The sequence below is a fragment of the Bubalus kerabau genome, chromosome 5, assembly GCF_029407905.1.
Source record: "Bubalus kerabau isolate K-KA32 ecotype Philippines breed swamp buffalo chromosome 5, PCC_UOA_SB_1v2, whole genome shotgun sequence".
Classification (NCBI taxonomy): Eukaryota; Metazoa; Chordata; class Mammalia; order Artiodactyla; family Bovidae; genus Bubalus; species Bubalus kerabau.
Genome location: NC_073628.1, coordinates 83527836 through 83545464, shown reverse-complemented (window position 1 = coordinate 83545464; position 17629 = coordinate 83527836).

Here is a 17629-nt window from a genome sequence, read left to right as displayed (position 1 = left end):
AGCTGTGCACTTTCCTGGCAGAGGTCTGACTATCAGGACTCTGAAAGCATCAGAATCTAATTCAGGATGCACGCTTGGGGTCTCCGTACCAGTGAATCCATACAAAGTGTGTTTTGAAACAGACAGAAGAGCCACAGCGTCAGGCCCTGGCTGCGATTCAAAGACTACAGGCTAGTCATCTGCCCTGGGGCCTCGAGAGAACCCTGCTCCTCTGATGTTGCAAAGGAGGCTGCAGAGACCCACGCTGAGCAGAGCCTGGGGCAGATTCAGGGGTCCTACAGCATCAGTCAGGGGCCTTTCAGACTTGATGTTGATCCCATGCAGCTGCTCACCTGCCCATCCTTTATTTTGTATTTTTTAAATTAATTTTTTTGCACAATAGTTAACTTTATAGAGCTGTGTTAGTTTCTACTGTACAGAAAAATGAATCAGCCATATATATATGTATGTGTGGGTATATATATGTGTGTGTGTGTGTATATATACGTATGTGTGTGTGTGTGTGTATATGTATGTGTGTCTGTGTATATATATGTGTGTGTGTGTATATATATGTGTGTGTGTTAGCAAGGCTCCGTGAGTTTAGCTCATAGTGTGACTGGGAGAGTGAATCTCATTAATCTCCATTCCTCACTATTCAACCTAATGCCATATATGTGTGTGTGTATGTGTATATATATATCTATGTGTGTGTGTGTATATATATATATATATCTGTGTGTGTGTATATATATAAATGTGTGTGTCTGTATATGTGTGTGTGTGTGTATATATATCTGTGTGTGCATGTATATATATATATATATAAATGTGTGTGTATCAATGCCAAAGAATGCTCAAACTACCGCACAATTGCACTCATCTCACACGCTAGTAAAGTAATGCTCAAAATTCTCCAAGCCAGGCTTCAGCAATATGTGAACCATGAACTTCCTGATGTTCAAGCTGGTTTTAGAAAAGGCAGAGGAACCAGAGATCAAATTGTCAACATCTGCTGGATCATGGAAAAAGCAAGAGAGTTCCAGAAAAGCATCTATTTCTGCTTTATTGACTATGCCAAAGCCTTTGACTGTGTGGATCACAACAAACTGTGGAATATTCTGAAAGAGATGGGAATACCAGACCGCCTGATCTGCCTCTTGAGAAATTTGTATGCAGGTCAGGAAGCAACAGTTAGAACTGGACATGGAACAACAGACTGGTTCCAAATAGGAAAAGGAGTTCGTCAAGGCTGTATATTGTCACCCTGTTTATTTCACTTATATGCAGAGTACATCATGAGAAACGCTGGACTGGAAGAAACACAAGCTGGAATCAAGATTGCTGAGAGAAATATCAATCACCTCAGATATGCAGATGACACCACCCTTATGGCAGAAAGTGAAGAGGAACTCAAAAGCCTCTTGATGAAAGTGAAAGTGGAGAGTGAAAAAGGTGGCTTAAAGCTCAACATTCAGAAAACGAAGATCATGGCATCCGGTCCCATCAGTTCATGGGAAATAGATGGGGAAATAGTGGAAACAGTGTCAGACTTTATTTTTCTGGACTCCAAAATCACTACAGATGGTGACTGCAGCCAGGAAATTAAAATATGCTTACTCCTTGGAGGGAAAGTTATGGCCAACCTAGATAGCATATTCAAAAGCAGAGACATTACTTTGCCAACAAAGGTTTGTCTAGTCAAGGCTATGGCTTTTCCTGTGGTCATGTATGTATGTGAGAGTTGGACTGTGAAGAAGGCTGAGTGCCGAAGAATTGATGCTTTTGAACTGTGGTGTTGGAGAAGACTCTTGAGAGTCCCTTGGACTGCAAGGAGATCCAACCAGTCCATTCTGAAGGAGATCAGCCCTGGGATTTCTTTGGAAGGAATGATGCCAAAGCTGAAACTCCAGTCCTTTGGCCACCTCATGCGAAGTGTTGACTCATTGGAAAAGACTGATGCTGGGAGGGATTGGGGGCAGGAGGAGAAGGGGACAACAGAGGATGAGATGGCTGAATGGCATCACTGACTCGATGGATGTGAGTCTGAGTGAACTCTGGGAGTTGGTGATGGACAGGGAGGCCTGGCGTGCTGCGATTCATGGGGTCGCAAAGAGTCGGACACGACTGAGCAACTGATCTGATCTGATATATATGTCTCTGTATGTGTATATACATCTGTGTGTGTGTATATATATGTACATACACGCATATATGTGTATATACACACACAGACACACACACATCCCCTCTCTTTTGGGTTTCCTTCCCATTCAGGTTGCCACAGAGCATTAAGGAGAGTTCCCTGTGCTATTCAGTAGGTTATCATTAGTTATTTATTTTCTACATAGTTCTCTATATATGTCAATCGCAGTCTTCCAACTTACCCTATTGCCCCTTTCCCCCTCAGTGTCCAAATGTTTGTTCTCTATGTCTGTGTCTCTATTCCTGCCATGAAAGTGGGTTCATCTCTACCATTTTTCTAGATTCCACGTATATGCACTAATACACAAAATTTGTTTTTCTTTTCCTGACTTACTTCACTCGGTTTGACAGTCTCCAGGTCCCATCCTTTAAAAGATACTTATGAACCACCTCTCAGGCACTGCTTTTTGCTAGACTTGCTACTGAAGATACCAAGTAACTCTGAGACTGGAGATGCGACAACTACATATTTGTAAGGAAATCGTTTAAATATGGAAGGGACATATGTTTTTAAATTCACTAATTTAATGATAAAGGAAATTAACTGCACTTCTTTAGCAATAGACAACACCTACAGATGACTAGACACAAACTCCAAGCTTTTGCTTACCCGAGACCCATGCCAGGATGTCAAGGGCACGTTGGTTAGCAGTGGAGTGAGAACGCTTGATATTTCGCTCAAGACTGGGCAGGGGCCACTGAAGAGTGTGACTCCCTGGGCTGCAGACACTGGGGGATTGTCTCTGTCTTGTGGGCTTTTCCTCCATGAACATCAGCAGGCATCTGAGGGGAAGCTTGTCGCGGGGTGGGGTGGTGTTCCTGGGAAAGGTTTACCTGTATGGCCACCCAAGGGATGCAAATGGTGGGCATTCCTGGAACTGTCCACGAATCCATCTCCTCCCTCTCCTCCACGGAAAGCTTTTGTCTACATGGAAAAGGAATATATATGTCCACATATATTTCCCCCTGAAGTCACGGTAGAAATCTGTAGCACCTGGGGTATGAGAACAGGGAAATTCTACTGCTGGAGGAGGAGCAGGAAGGCATCTTAGGATCAAAGGTAGACCTGCAGGAGGGACAGAAAACCTTGTGACACCTTCGTCCCAAAGCCTAGGTTGACGGGGCTGCCTACAGTCCACAGCTAATCAGAACGTCAGCCAAGACCCAGTGTGACTCCACCACACACTGACAAGCACAGGTACCCGGGGCAGAGCTGCCCTAGGCAGGTTTTCTTGAGCGACAGCACAATGGGAGCCCCAGAGACAAGCAGAGAAAAGATGTTCAAAGATAGAAACACCGGCAATTATCTCACCACAACATGAGGTGTGGCTAGAGTAGTCTGACATCTGTGCAGTGAGAGTTACCCCAGCACAGAAAAACTATGAGCTCAGTCCAAATCCTGAGGCGATGAACACAAATCCCCACACTGAAGGCCTGTCAGAAGGAAAGGAGGACTTCCTTCAAGCAAAAATGGTATTTACCTTGGTACCAGCTTCTTTGGGCTTGTCAGGTGGCTCAGTGGTACAGAATCAGACTGGCAATGCAGGAGACACAGGTTCAATCCCTTGGTAGGAAGATCCCCAGGAGGAGGGCATGGCGACCCACTCCAGTATTATTGCCTGGGAAATCCAAAGGACAGAGGAGCCTAGTGGGCTACAGTCCACAGGGTTGCAAAGAATCAGACACAACTGAGCACACACACATCAGCTGTCTTATTCGACATGTCATTATATATACACACAAACACACACACATGTTAACACAGCCTTTTCTCTGGTACACTTTTTCATACTTAATGCCATGTTTCCTATGAAATAGATTGCTACTTGTCTCTTATTAAGACCTTAGATGCTAGAACATCTTAAAGCTTAAGGATAATAGAATTTCTTTGACTTTTTCCCTAGAATATTTAAATAATAAATTCATAAGTGGAAATAGTTCTGACTTTAAATGAATTTCTATATATAATGTATGGTAAGCAGGCTTTTTCTTTGTTCAAATGTAACATTGCTTTTTAAAAGTATCAAACACTTTTATTTAGTATTAAATTAGCCTTAAATTGTACAATAAGGTCTTTCTCACTAATTTACATGATGATACTTGTTGAATTTTAGATAACATAAAACCAGTTCTTAAAATTACATTAAAGTAAATTTTAAAAAGACAGTGTTGTATGAGTTTAATATGGTCGAATATTCATAGGAGGGGCTTCCCAGGTGGTGCTAGTGGTCAAGAATCTGCTTGCCAATCCAGGAGACTCCAGTTTCTATCCTTGGGTCAGGGAAATCCCCTGGAGAAGGAAATGGCAACCCGTTCCAGCATTCTTGCCTGGAAAATTCCATGGACAGAGGAGCCTGGAGGGCTACAATCCATGGGGCCTCAGAGAGTTGGACCCAACTGAGTGACTAAGCCCATGTGTGCGTGCATACACACACACACATGTTCATAGGACGCTGTATTGAAATAAACCCAGCTTTACTTAGTTTGCAATGGAAAATTCTTTTAAATTTGTCCACAAGATGGTGCTATCACAAAACAAGTTCAAAGAAAATTGTATTCCAAAGTGCTTGTGTTTCTTTCCAACTTAAGACTTTAAATGTAAATATTCTTGTCAATCAGTGACTTCTCTTAAATTATGTTGTATTTCTTGATGTGTTCCATGTCTGTATTTTTTTTTTTTGCCCCTCATAACTACCTCAGAGAATATTAATTAAGTCTATTGCATTGAAACCCATATGCAATAATAGCAAAATAAGATTTCAAAAATAGGAAACAATATACTGCCATTTGTATTCATTATTGTTGTTGACTCGTTTCTTGTTATTTAATAGTGAAGAGATTTCCTGCTCCTGGATCAGTGTCAAACAATGACAAACAGAGCGAGCACTTGGGAAAATAATACACTCAATAAGAAGCTGAAAGGATATTTTTGTTCACTGGGTCAGGTCCCTCTCTTTCCTCACCATCTGGATCTCCATGTGTTGAAAGGTTTGCTTAACCAGCTGAGGCAACAAACAATTAAGGAACTTCTCCAAGATACATAGAAATTGAGAGAAATGCATAACAAAGCATCAATCCCAGATGATTTGATATTCTTCACACTGCTTTTGATGGTCCTGTGTCCAAAACGGTGTGGATACTGGTTAGTACTCTTTCATGACCCTCAAACAACTCAAGACCCTCATGCTTCAGCTTGTCTAGAAGCTGAGTGTAACGTCTGAAGCTTCTTAAGACCCTCAGTGTGTCCTAAGGACAGAGTGATTTGAGGATTTAGAAGCCGAGAATAAATTGTACTAGAAATTGCAGCCGCTAATCCTTATGGCAGAAAGTGAAGAGGAACTCAAAAGCCTCTTGATGAAAGTGAAAGTGGAGAGTGAAAAAGTTGGCTTAAAGCTCAACATTCAGAAAACGAAGATCATGGCATCTGGTCCCATCACTTCATGGGAAAGAGATGGGGAAACAGTGGAAACAGTGTCAGACTTTATTTTTCTGGGCTCCAAAATCACCGCAGGCGGTGACTGCAGCCATGAAATTAAAAGACGCTTACTCCTTGGAAGGAAAGTTATGACCAACCTAGATAGCATATTGAAAAGCAGAGACATTACTTTGCCAACAAAGGTCTGGCTAGTGAAGGCTATGGTTTTTCCAGTGGTCATGTATGAATGTGAGAGTTGGACTGTGAAGACAGCTGAGCTCCGAAGAATTGATGCTTATGAACTGTGGTGGTGGAGAAGACTCTTGAGAGTCCCTTGGACTGCAAGGAGATCCAACCAGTCCATTCTGAAGGAGATCAGCCCCGGGATTTCTTTGGAAAGAATGATGCTAAAGCTGAAACTCCAGTACTTTGGCCACCTCATGCAAAGAGTTGACTCATTGGAAAAGACTCTGATGCTGGGAGGGATTGGGGGCAGGAGGAGAAGGGGACGACAGAGGATGAGATGGCTGGATGGCATCACTGACTCGATGGACGTGAGTTTGAGTGAATTCCGGGAGTTGGTGATGGACAGGGAGGCCTGGCGGTGCTGTGATTCATGGGGTCGCAAAGAGTTAGACACGACTGAGCGACTGAACTGAACTGAATGGTCCACAGGTTAAAAAAAAAAAAAAAAAAAGACACCGTGCACTGTGGGTACACATTTTAGGAACTGTCTTGCACCACCTCAGAGTTAGCACCCATGGGCACTCTGTGAATGTACATGTAGGGAAAATCCCCTGGAGAAAGGGCATGGCCACCCACTCCAGTATTCTTACCTGGAGAATCCCATGGACAGAGGAGCCTGGTGGGCTACAGATCATGGGGTCGCCCAGAGACAGACAGGATTCAGCAACTAACTTCTACTTTCAAATCATTTGTTATATGGATTTTCTAGGTGCAAGGCATTTTACTGCTATCCGGAGAAAATTGCTCTCAGAAATCTAAAAATTTTCAATTGTAAAGTTTAAAAATAAAATAAAATTTAAAAAAAGAGAAAAGAAAAAAAGCAATCTAAAAATTTTCAATGTGAAATTAGGATGGGTACCCCCTTTAGATTTATAACCATACGTGTTAGTCCCATCTTGGTTTATTTATTCATCATAAGACTGATTTTCTTGGTCCCATGTAACCAGAACACCTCTTTCATGGAGGACCCTATGCCCTTCCTTCTATACCGCAAATAGTTTTTCTCTAACCCTGCATCTCATTCTTCATTGTTCTCTGCTTTTGCTTTTGTATATTGACAAAAAACTTCATAAAGAAAAAAAGAAAGATGAATGGAAGATAGATTATCTGAGTCCTTCCGAATCTCAAAAATGACCTTCTCTACCCTCAGAAGACCCTGATAATTTTATTTGGTATAAAATCAAAGTGGAAAATGATTTCCTTTAAACTTGAAAAGCATAGCTCCATTCTAGACAAAGTGTGTCAAAGAGCAAACTGTTGCTGATCTGAACTTCATTTATTTCTAGATGACCTGTTTTAGTTGTGTGTCTGTTCGTTTTTCTTGGTTTCTCTGGGAGCTTTAGGTTGTTGTTTTTATGACTCAAGGCCTAAATCCCAGGGCGTGTCTAGGTGTATGTGGCAGCAGCCATTGGTTACGCTCATTAAGTATCTCCAGCTCTCTCTTCTGAGCCCTTGAGGCAGGTTGTACCACATGACCAGCTATGCACAGTGAGCGTGGGTGAAGGTGTTCTTAGTTTTTGTTCCTCTCCACAGACACGGAGACAATCTAAAGAGAGAAGCCTGGCATGCTGCAATCCATGTGGTCGCAAAGAGTCAGACACAACTGAGCAACTGAACTGAACTGATAATAGGGAGAAAATTTGTTTTTAATTTTCAGAAAATTTTGCTGAAAGAAGAAACCTCATCCCTTAAGGAAATCGAAGGAACAAACACCCCCACAATGAATGCGTCTACCAGAACTCTGTTTCCTATGAAAAACAAGTCTAATGGCAATAGATGAACAGTCAAAACCAATGGGGAAAACATGTATTCATAACCATATGCATTTTTTAATCAATGAAATCCACAAACGGAAAGACTAAACATTTTTGGTATTTTCTTCCTCTGTTCCCAGCCATATAAAAAGTCAGATGGAAACAGTAACAGAAAAATCCAGGGAAATGAAACTGTGGTACAGGGCTATACATTGGTTCACATATTTATTCCAAGTATTCAGAGAAACTATTTCACTGAAGATGTAATTAAAGAAAGAAAGCAGAAAAGGTCATGATAGTTTTCAACAGGACTTTGGGGGTACACAAAAAACTTGATCCATGAAGGTTTAATGGGTATAAAATGGGTTACTATTTATGACTTTGATACAAAAACTATTAGCAACAATTTCACCTTCAGAACTTTAGTTCAGTGGCTTTCTGTGAGGTTTTTGTCTAAACGAAATTCTGTTAAAAGATGGTACAAGCCAATGGATATTTATCTGGAAGTACAACACCCAGATTTTTTTTTTTTTCCTGGAACTGGATATGTACTTTCAGGATCTTGGACCTGAAACATCTACACTGCATCTTTCAGCATACAAACACTTAGAAGATCTGCATGTAGGGCTAGGTCTTCAGAGTTTAGGATTCTCAATAAAATTACCACCCAGAATATCATTCCTAAATTTACATAAACTGAAATTTTCTTTCTGTCTTTTTTTATAAGCTTGTTACCCCCATTATTTGTTTTTTCCTACTGAGATGATTATATTCTGGAAACTTTGTTCCAGCTGGTAAGGACTCTTGTTCTGAGTAAAGAAGAATTGAGTCTATCACAAAATTTCTGGGCTCTCATGATAATCTGTGTTCCCTCTATGAAATTCAAACTATACCATGATTATGAGATTCAAATTTGACTCCATCCTAATTTTAATATCAAAAGAAAACATGCAAATAAAGATTTAAAGATGATGTGAATATCTGAAGTTATTGATACCCTACTGATATTTTTTAAGTGGGTATAATTTTGAGAATTGCTTGCATGGACTTCATGAAAGTAAATTCATATCAAGAAGTATTAAATGATTACAGAAAGCATAAGAGTTACTCTGTGGGAATGCAATAGTGAAAAATAAATGACTTGTTATGGGTTTGCATATGAACAATTTTCTCCTACCAAACTTATTTCCCAATTTCATCATGCAGGTACCAAGGCCAGTAGTTTCCAGCCCTCAAAGCCTTGGCCAAAGCATATCAGTTGGTAAGAAATGGGAACAGAAACAATTGCCATGTTACACGATTGAGGCGCTGGTGCTGGATGACAAATCACCTTTGCACACAGCCAAAATTTCCCACCACTTAGCTTCATCTGCATGCCCAGCACAAAGTAGCTGCCTCTGTAAGTGGGTGCAGTAATCCACACCAGGATATAAGATGTGGCAATTACAACACAGGCAAATCTACAGAAGTGATCAATATTGTGTCCACAAAGCAAATTCCTTACTTACCCTTGATCATCATCTGTATCCCATAGTTTATTCTGCAATGATATTGGGAGAGTATCATCAAAGAATTAATTGATTTTGGACTCAGATGAATATTGTCTTTTACCCATGACACAAAAAGACATTAAATTACTTACCTAAGTTCCTTCAAGGATACATGAATTTAGTAATTGTTTTGGTAGCTATTTTATATCAAAAGATAAGCAAAAGGAGGGTGTTGAGAATTATTGAACAATGTCAGGGAAGTTTGATTCTTTTAATATGGAAAAATGTCTCTGTTAAGTCCAAATAATTATGAAGCAGACAGATCCTGTCATATTGGATAGTTTCTATTTAAGAAAAAGTTTACAAATATTACAGGGACAATTCTGAAATGCTAAGCTTTTGTTCTTGCAGATTCCTAATAATATACATTTAATAGCATATTTACAAGACATGGCTTTGTTGACCAAAATGAAAAGGGAAAGGAAGCAAACCCAAAATTGCCAGATGATAACTTTATGACAACGACAACCTAGAGGGGTGAGGTGGGGTGGGAGGGAGGACCAAGAGGGATGGAACATATGTATGTGCTGTGCTGTGCTGTGTCACTCAGTCCTGTCTGACTCTTTGTGACCCCATGGACTGTAGCCCGCCAGCCTCCTCTGTCCATGGGGATTCTCCAGGCAAGAACACTGGAGTGGATAACCAATCCCTTCTCCAGGGGATCTACCTGACCCAGGAATCAAACCTGGGTCTCCTGCATTACAGGGCGATGCTTTACCTGCTGAGCTACAAGGGAAATGCAGAATATAGGTATAACTATAGCTGATTCATGCTGATGCATGGCAGAAACCAACACAATATTATAAAGCAATCATCCTTCCATTAAAAATAAATAATCTTTTTAAAAGGATGAGTTTATTCAGGAATAGCAGAGGAATTGCAACTTGGGACATGAAATCAATAGCAAATAACAAGCAAGCCTGTTTAGGGCTTGAGGTTAACTGCATTTATGGGCAGAAACATAAAGAAGGGAGAGTTCAGCTAGAATTTTTTAAAATGAAAAACCAGTGGAGACCAGCCTTGCTATTTCCCTACTCAGACAAATCCAGCCTCGCCAGACAAACAAATTCAGTTCAGCTTATTTGTTGAGGCTAACCTTACCTGGATCATTGTTTGTTTCCATGAAGGAAATTTCCTGAGGTTAGTACAAGGCAACACCTGACCCACTCTCCCTCATTTAAGAAATACCAATATTACTGCTGCTGCTGCTGCTGCTAAGTCGCCTCAGTCGTGTCCAACCCTGTGCGACCCTATAGACGGCAGCCCACCAGGCTCCCCTGTCCCTGGGATTCTCCAGGCAAGAACATTGGAGTGGGTTGCCACTTCCTTCTCCAATGCATGAAAGTGAGACGTGAAAGTGAAGTCGCTCAGTCGTGTCTGACTCTTGGCGACCGCATGGACTGCAGCCCACCAGGCTCCCCCGTCCATGGATTTTCCAGGCAAGAGTACTGGAGTGGGGTGCCACCAATATTACTAGTTTTGGGTAAATCACATATTGATAGCAAATCATTTCTCATTTCTTAAGTTTTTGTCTTCCTGAGTGCATATATTTGAGATTTTCCCATTTTTCATTCTCTGGCTCCATTTTAGATTGAAATTCTTTTACAATATCAATATGTCAGCAAAGTCAAGGCAAAAAATGATAGAATGACCTGAAAATGACAAAATAAAATTATTTTATTAAGTAATTTTTAACTTATCTCAGTATCATCTGATAAGTTCTTTCCAAGTGGCACTGCCGCGGCTGCTAAGTCGCTTCAGTCGTGTCCGACTCTGTGTGACCCCATAGACAGCAGCCCACGATGCTCCCACATCCCTGGGATTCTCCAGGCAAGAACACTGGACTGGGTTGCCATTTCCTTCTCCAATGCATGAAAGTGAGAAGTGAAAGTGAAGTCGCTCAGTCGTGTCGGACTCTTAGCGACCCCATGGACTGCAGCCCACCACGCTCCTCCATCCGTGGGATTTTCCAGGCAAGAGGACTGGAGTGGGGTGCCCCGTGGCACTGGTGGGAAAGAAAACCCCTGCCAATGCAGGAGACTTAAGAGACACAGGTTTGATCCCTGGATCAGAAATATCCGCTGGAGGAGGGCATGGCCACCCACTCCAGTATCCTTGCCTGGAGAAGCCCATGGACAGAGGAGCCTGGTGGGCTACAGTCCATGTGGTCACAAAGAATCAGACATGTCTGAGACTCTGAGCACAAGTGAAAAATGAGGATTTCTCACAATAACTTGGAAAAGGCTGAGTACTTCAAAATAAAAGATTTTTCTCCTTTAGTTAGAGATAGTAAATCAAACACAGCTACTTAATTATTTTTAGCAACACGTTTTTCAGTGAAAACTTTAGTCATTTTATAGTCATGTCATAGTGTGCTTTTTCCCAAAAACATTAAAAGTCAATTAATTTCATTAAAAAGTGATCATAAGATAGTCTCTTTTCAAAATCAATTCATTTGTGTTTTAGTTGGCCCCCAAAGCTCTAAAATTGAAGCACTTTTCAAGTAGTGTTTCTCTCAATATTTTTTGTCTATGTTTGAATTCTTAGCTAAAATAATAAATGTTTCCATTATATGTATACACTTGAAATAATATACATCAATAATCGTATTTACAAATCTCAACTTGAGTTCTTACCTTGGGCTTAGTAATAAAAGCATCTCATAGGCCTAATCTTTTGTTAAGTTGAGACTATTCCAAGACATACTCAAGTTTTCTTATTCTATATAAGTATTAATAACATACAAATCAGGGAATGGCAGTCTGTAAATTCAGGAACTTTTCCTTTTGGAATTGTATTTAATTTTAAAGTGCAAAACTATCTAGTGTGTTAGCACATGAAATTAAACCTATTTGTATAAAGAGAAAAAGGAAAGATATGTCTCTGAGTACAACTCTGAATGTCTTTGAAATGTGACTAAATTACAGTGCAATTTCTTAGATTTCTGCTATTACTTAGGAGGACAGACATTTTAACTCTATGGCAACATTTTTATTAATAGATATAAACAGTAGAATAACATTTTATTGACTCTTGAGAGTCCCTTGGACTGCAAGGCGATCCAACCAGTCCATTCTAAAGGAGATCAGCCCTGGGTGTTCTTTGGAAGGAATGATGCTAAAGCTGAAACTCCAGTACTTTGGCCACCTCATGCGAAGAGTTGACTCATTGGAAAAGACTCTGATGCTGGGAGGGATTGGGGGCAGGAGGAAGAGGGGACGACAGAAGATGAGATGGCTGGATGGCATCACGGACTCGATAGACGTGAGTTTGAGTGAACTCTGGGAGATGGTGATGGACAGGGAGGCCTGGCTTCTGCAATTCATGGGGTCGCAAAGAGTCGGACACGACTGAGCGACTGAACTGAACTGAAGATAGTACATAATCTTTAATTATAAGCCAAATAACATTTTTTTCAGAACCACTGGGTATAATCTCATATTGGTCTGCCGCAGTGAAATCTGACCTGTTCCTTCAAATAATATAGATTGGAGAACAACCCTATAAAATGATCAGAGATCAAAATGAAATAATAGTTGTCTAATGCTCCACAGAGTAAGTGTTGTCTGTCTTCAAAATTTCCCAGCAGGTACTACTTAATTTGCTAAATTTTCCCAAAATTTGTCCTTCAAATTCCAGGCCTTGGAATTTGATATCACCATTATCTCATGTTATTCAGATGGAGAACTACTGGCTTATGCATTATTGTCAGCCAGGACCTAATCTGAAGAACTACACAGTGATTTTGACAGAGAAAGTTACAGATAATCATTAACTGTATCAGAACCTTGGAGTAATGACAGATTGGTTAGTGCGAAGTACAGAGGACTTGAAAATAACACAGCAATAACAGATATAAGGAGCTTGCATTATCTTAAGAGCTGAGACTGAGCATACAGGAAGAGACCCCAGGACTGAAACCAGGCTGTTGGTATCGCTACAGTTCACAGAATTGCAGATACTTCTGTGGTACTCCTCTGCTGAACATCTCAGGACAGTCTTCACGGAGGAGTGTACCACTGGAGGCCCTTGATTACACAATCATCCTGGGGGTGCTGAAGGAAGCTCCTGGCCACTGGATGTTTTGACCACCATATATTTTAGGTGATGTTCTGTAAACAAGCCACTCACACTGCAGTGTCATCAGGAGTCTGGTGCTGTGACAGCTGCATGTGCTGCCAAGTTGGTCCCGTAGAAAGAGCAGGCTTTTCTTGGTTTTGCTCTTCTCACTAACATGTCCCAGCTTCCCAGTTGGAACAGTGATAAAGAATCCACCTGCCAATGCAGGAGATTCAGGGGATGCAGACTCAGTCCCTGGATTGGGAAGATCCCCTGGAGGAGGAAATGGAAACCCACTCTAATAGACTTCCCTTGGAAATCCCATGGGTATAGAAGCCTGGCGGGCTCTAGTCTGTGGGGTCACAAAGAGTTACACTTGACTGAGCATGCATGCACATGGGTATTTCCAAATAACCAAAGCAATTGTCGGAGGCAAAAAGAAAACCCAGAGAACTCATCACCATGCTGCTCCTCAAGCCCTACTTCCCTAGTCCATCTTCCTTCTCTTCAGCCTTCTAATGCTGGATTGATAATTTCTTTCAAGTTAGCAATTGATAGCTTAATAGACTGATTACTTCTTTCCTTAAGTATTTAACAACTGTTTATTTACCACTAACTTTCCCAATGATATAACCTTCATGTTTATATTGGTTTTGAAATATTAAAGTGACAGATAAAAATACAATTGTGGCAAATCAAAATATAATTTGCCTACGCAACTCAAGTGTTGCCAAAATAAATGTTTTCATCATCAGCAATAATTTTGTCATTCAACCCAACTTAGGTCTGCTTGCTTGAGGCACAGCAAAGCCATCTATGGACACCAGGCAGTGGTGAAGGAGAGTACAGTGTTTATTGCCAGACACCAAGTAAGGAGAACAGTCAGCTAGTGTTCACAAAACTCAAACTTGTCAGTGGCTTTCAAGGAAGGGTTTTTAAAGGCAAGGAGAAGGCGAGGGTCGTATGCAACTGGCTCATGTACATCCTTCTGGTTGGTTGGGGCTGAGGTAACAGAATGGTTTTCCAGGAATCTCAAGTATCAATTTTCTGGTTCCCACTAGTCTGGGATCTATGTTCTGGTGGTCAGCGTGTAGTCAACTTCTTCCCTTGTGGGGGTTTCAGTATCTGCAAAACAACTCCAAGGTATGGCTCAGAATATGACTAAGAGCTCTTGAGGAATGAAGTGTCCTTGACTCTGTTTTTTTGGCTAAGTTAATACTATTTTGTCTTGCTTGACTGTTTTCCTAGGACATGCAGGATGGTGTGTCTGTCCCTGGGAAGGCCCAGAGGGTGCTGCTCAGTTTCATATCTAGGGTTTTCAGCTGCACTTAGAAGTAACAGAGAGAAAAGTTTCTACTCCATTTCCCTGACCACAAGTCCAGCTTTGCATTTAAAATTGGTTTTCTCTAAGCACTGTTTTTCTGGCCTTTAAATTACTCTTTTGAATCATTATCCTCTAGGTTTTAAAAGCAAGAAACAAACAAACAAAAAAAAATGTTTTTTTTTCTCTTCTGGCACCTACATTGGTGTTTCTTTTTTATTTTTTTCCTTTCCTTTTTTTTTTTTTTGACTTCTTTTTTTCCTCTCTTCATCTCTTTCCCTTTCTACTTTTCCCTCCCTTCCATTTGTTCACTTCCTCCTCTGTCTCTCTGGCTTTCCTGTCCTTCTTTCCTTAAGTAATTTAACAACTGTTTATTTATCACTAACTTTCCCAGTGATATAACCTTCATGTTTATATTGGTTTTGAAATATTAAAGTGACAGATAAAAATACAATTGTGGCAAATCAAAATATAATTTGCCTACACAACTCAAGTTTTGCCAAAATAAATGTTTTCATCATCAGAAATAATTTTATTATTTATTTTAAAGCAATGTAACTGGTAGCAAAATGGCACATAGACAATAGACAGACCCAAATCCCATAGGGTTACAAGAACTAATATTGACTTCATAATTTACTTGCATGTGCAAGTGTAAGTAATTTAAAAAGGCAACCATTTGTTAAAAGGCTTTTATAAGTGTGTTTTTATTTTTTAAATAACAGAAAGACTAATAAACTAATAAACTATCAGCAAGCTGATCTGAATTCTGTTGAATTTCAAATTTGGACTAATGTTCATAGTCAAAATAATTATTTTAAAATTTATGAAACAAATTTTTTATTTTCATAGAAAATATAGTCAGGTCCTACCTAGCATAAAATCCTAGTCTTGGCAACGGTCATAATGCAAAAATACTCAATTTGAGATATTGGAGGAAATAGAAGATTTCATAAAACCTTGCATTTATTCCTAAACACAACTGCAACAGGTAAAGACATGGCAACTCAGAGAAACATCATATTTAAATTTCAATGTGCAAATATGAAACGAGTTCATTAAGTTTATTATTGTTCTCCATTACATATATTAATTCAATTCTGCCTTCAGTTTGAATAATTTATATGGGAATATGTTTATCAAATGTATTTCACCTGTGTTCATAACATATACACATGTATAGGCATACCGTCTTTGTTTTAAGCTATGTTTCTATTTCCTTGTTTAGTTAAAGAGAATTAAATATAGGGTCTCCCTATTTTAGGGGAAATTCTTGGTGGTCATGTTCTTCTAAAATGAAAGTAATATAAAACACTAAACAAAAACAACAACAAAAAGGCATTTCATATACTCAAAGCCAAATTATACAATAGCTATAATCTATAATTTCACATTTTATACTTTAAATTTTATATTCACAGAATTATGGGGAATATTAGATTTTATTTATTTATTACCTTTAATCTTATTTTCTTTTCAATGTATCTGCTTCTTTGTGTAAAGAAATGATACCACGTCTCTTTCTAGTTTTAAATGTTCTACTTTCTGTTGAATTAAAATTCAAAGTAAAATTCAGAAAAAAAAATTTGGAACAAAAATATCTTTTAAAATCTGTCAGTATCTATTTCATGGGAATAACAACACGTTCCGACTACCTCCAAACTAAGCTCTGTGTTTGTCAACCCGTTGCTGAAGGGGACTAACGCAATACAGGTGAGAGCACTGGAGTCACACAGGGTCAACCTTTCTTTTATAACTGTCCAATTCTTTATGGTCTGCATTACATTTAAATGGCAGAAACTACCTTTTCTTGTTGGCCACACCACACAGCTCGCAGGATCTTAGTTCTCTGACCAGAAATAGAACTCAGGCCCTTGGCAGTGAAAGCACAGAGGCCTAACCACTACACCACCAGGGCATTCCCCCAAGCCACCTATTTTTATTGTCTATGTTTTCCACACAATGTTAAAGTACAGTTAAATTAGATAAAACTTTTGATACAGCATTTTTTGGAATATGATTAATGCTAAAGGCATAAATGAGGACTTCTAATTCAAAGAATGTTTTGAAAGTCTTTGTATTCTATAAAAAGCATAATTATACTTCTCTTAAAGTATCTTTCTAATGATATATACTATATAGATATATAAAAAATGTTAAAGCTCAAAATTTTAATGAAAGTCATTACATAACACTTCAGTTTCAATTCTTGGATTAAATTTAAGTAGACAAATGTGTTTCAAGTATGTTCCCTATGTTAGGTATACTCTCAGGAGAACAATATGTTAGGAGAGCAAGAAATATTTGCTTTTATACTTTTCTTGGCATGTAATGTGTGTCAAACATAAAGTTAGGGAACATTTCATGTAGTTAATATTTATTTTAGTTGGTTTTGATTTCTTCAGAGTAATAAAACATGCTATCAACATGGCAAATTCTAAAATGGATATCATATCATATGAACAGGCAACAAAAAGGTTAAAATGACTGAAGAATTCATATTCTAAAGAAAACTATGATTCTTACACAGAAGTCAGCCACATAAAATTGTTTATCTGTGTAAAGAAGACTAGACACAGTATGATGAGCTGTTTTTATAGAACAGCAATGTAATAGGACACATTTAATTTTAAGAGGAACAACCATCTTTTATGTCCATTGGGATGCACCAAACATAGATTTCTAGTTTACTTTCATAAAGCCTTCATACTTTTTAAAAAATTGGTTTCTACAACTTGCATCATTGTCAAACAAGGAAACGTCAAGTTTAAATTTTTGTGTTCTGATTTAGGTTTTCAAAACCATTCCATTGATGTCTTTCAAATATTAATAGCAGGAGTATCAACAAGCAGTACTTCAAATTTCAAAATACGCTATACTTCCAGGAGAATCTATTTTTTTAAATATGAGAGAACTGGATATATTCCAATCTAGTTTATTTCATGCCAGCAATGCTTTTTCTTTCCTAAGAGCTAAAGTTGTTTCAAGCAACATACTTGGAGGGGGGAAAAAACAAACAAACAAACAGCTTATTATTTATTTTTTAAATCAAAGCTGAGTTTCCTCTCAACAGTCCTGAGCCTTGGTGTTGCAGATGCTG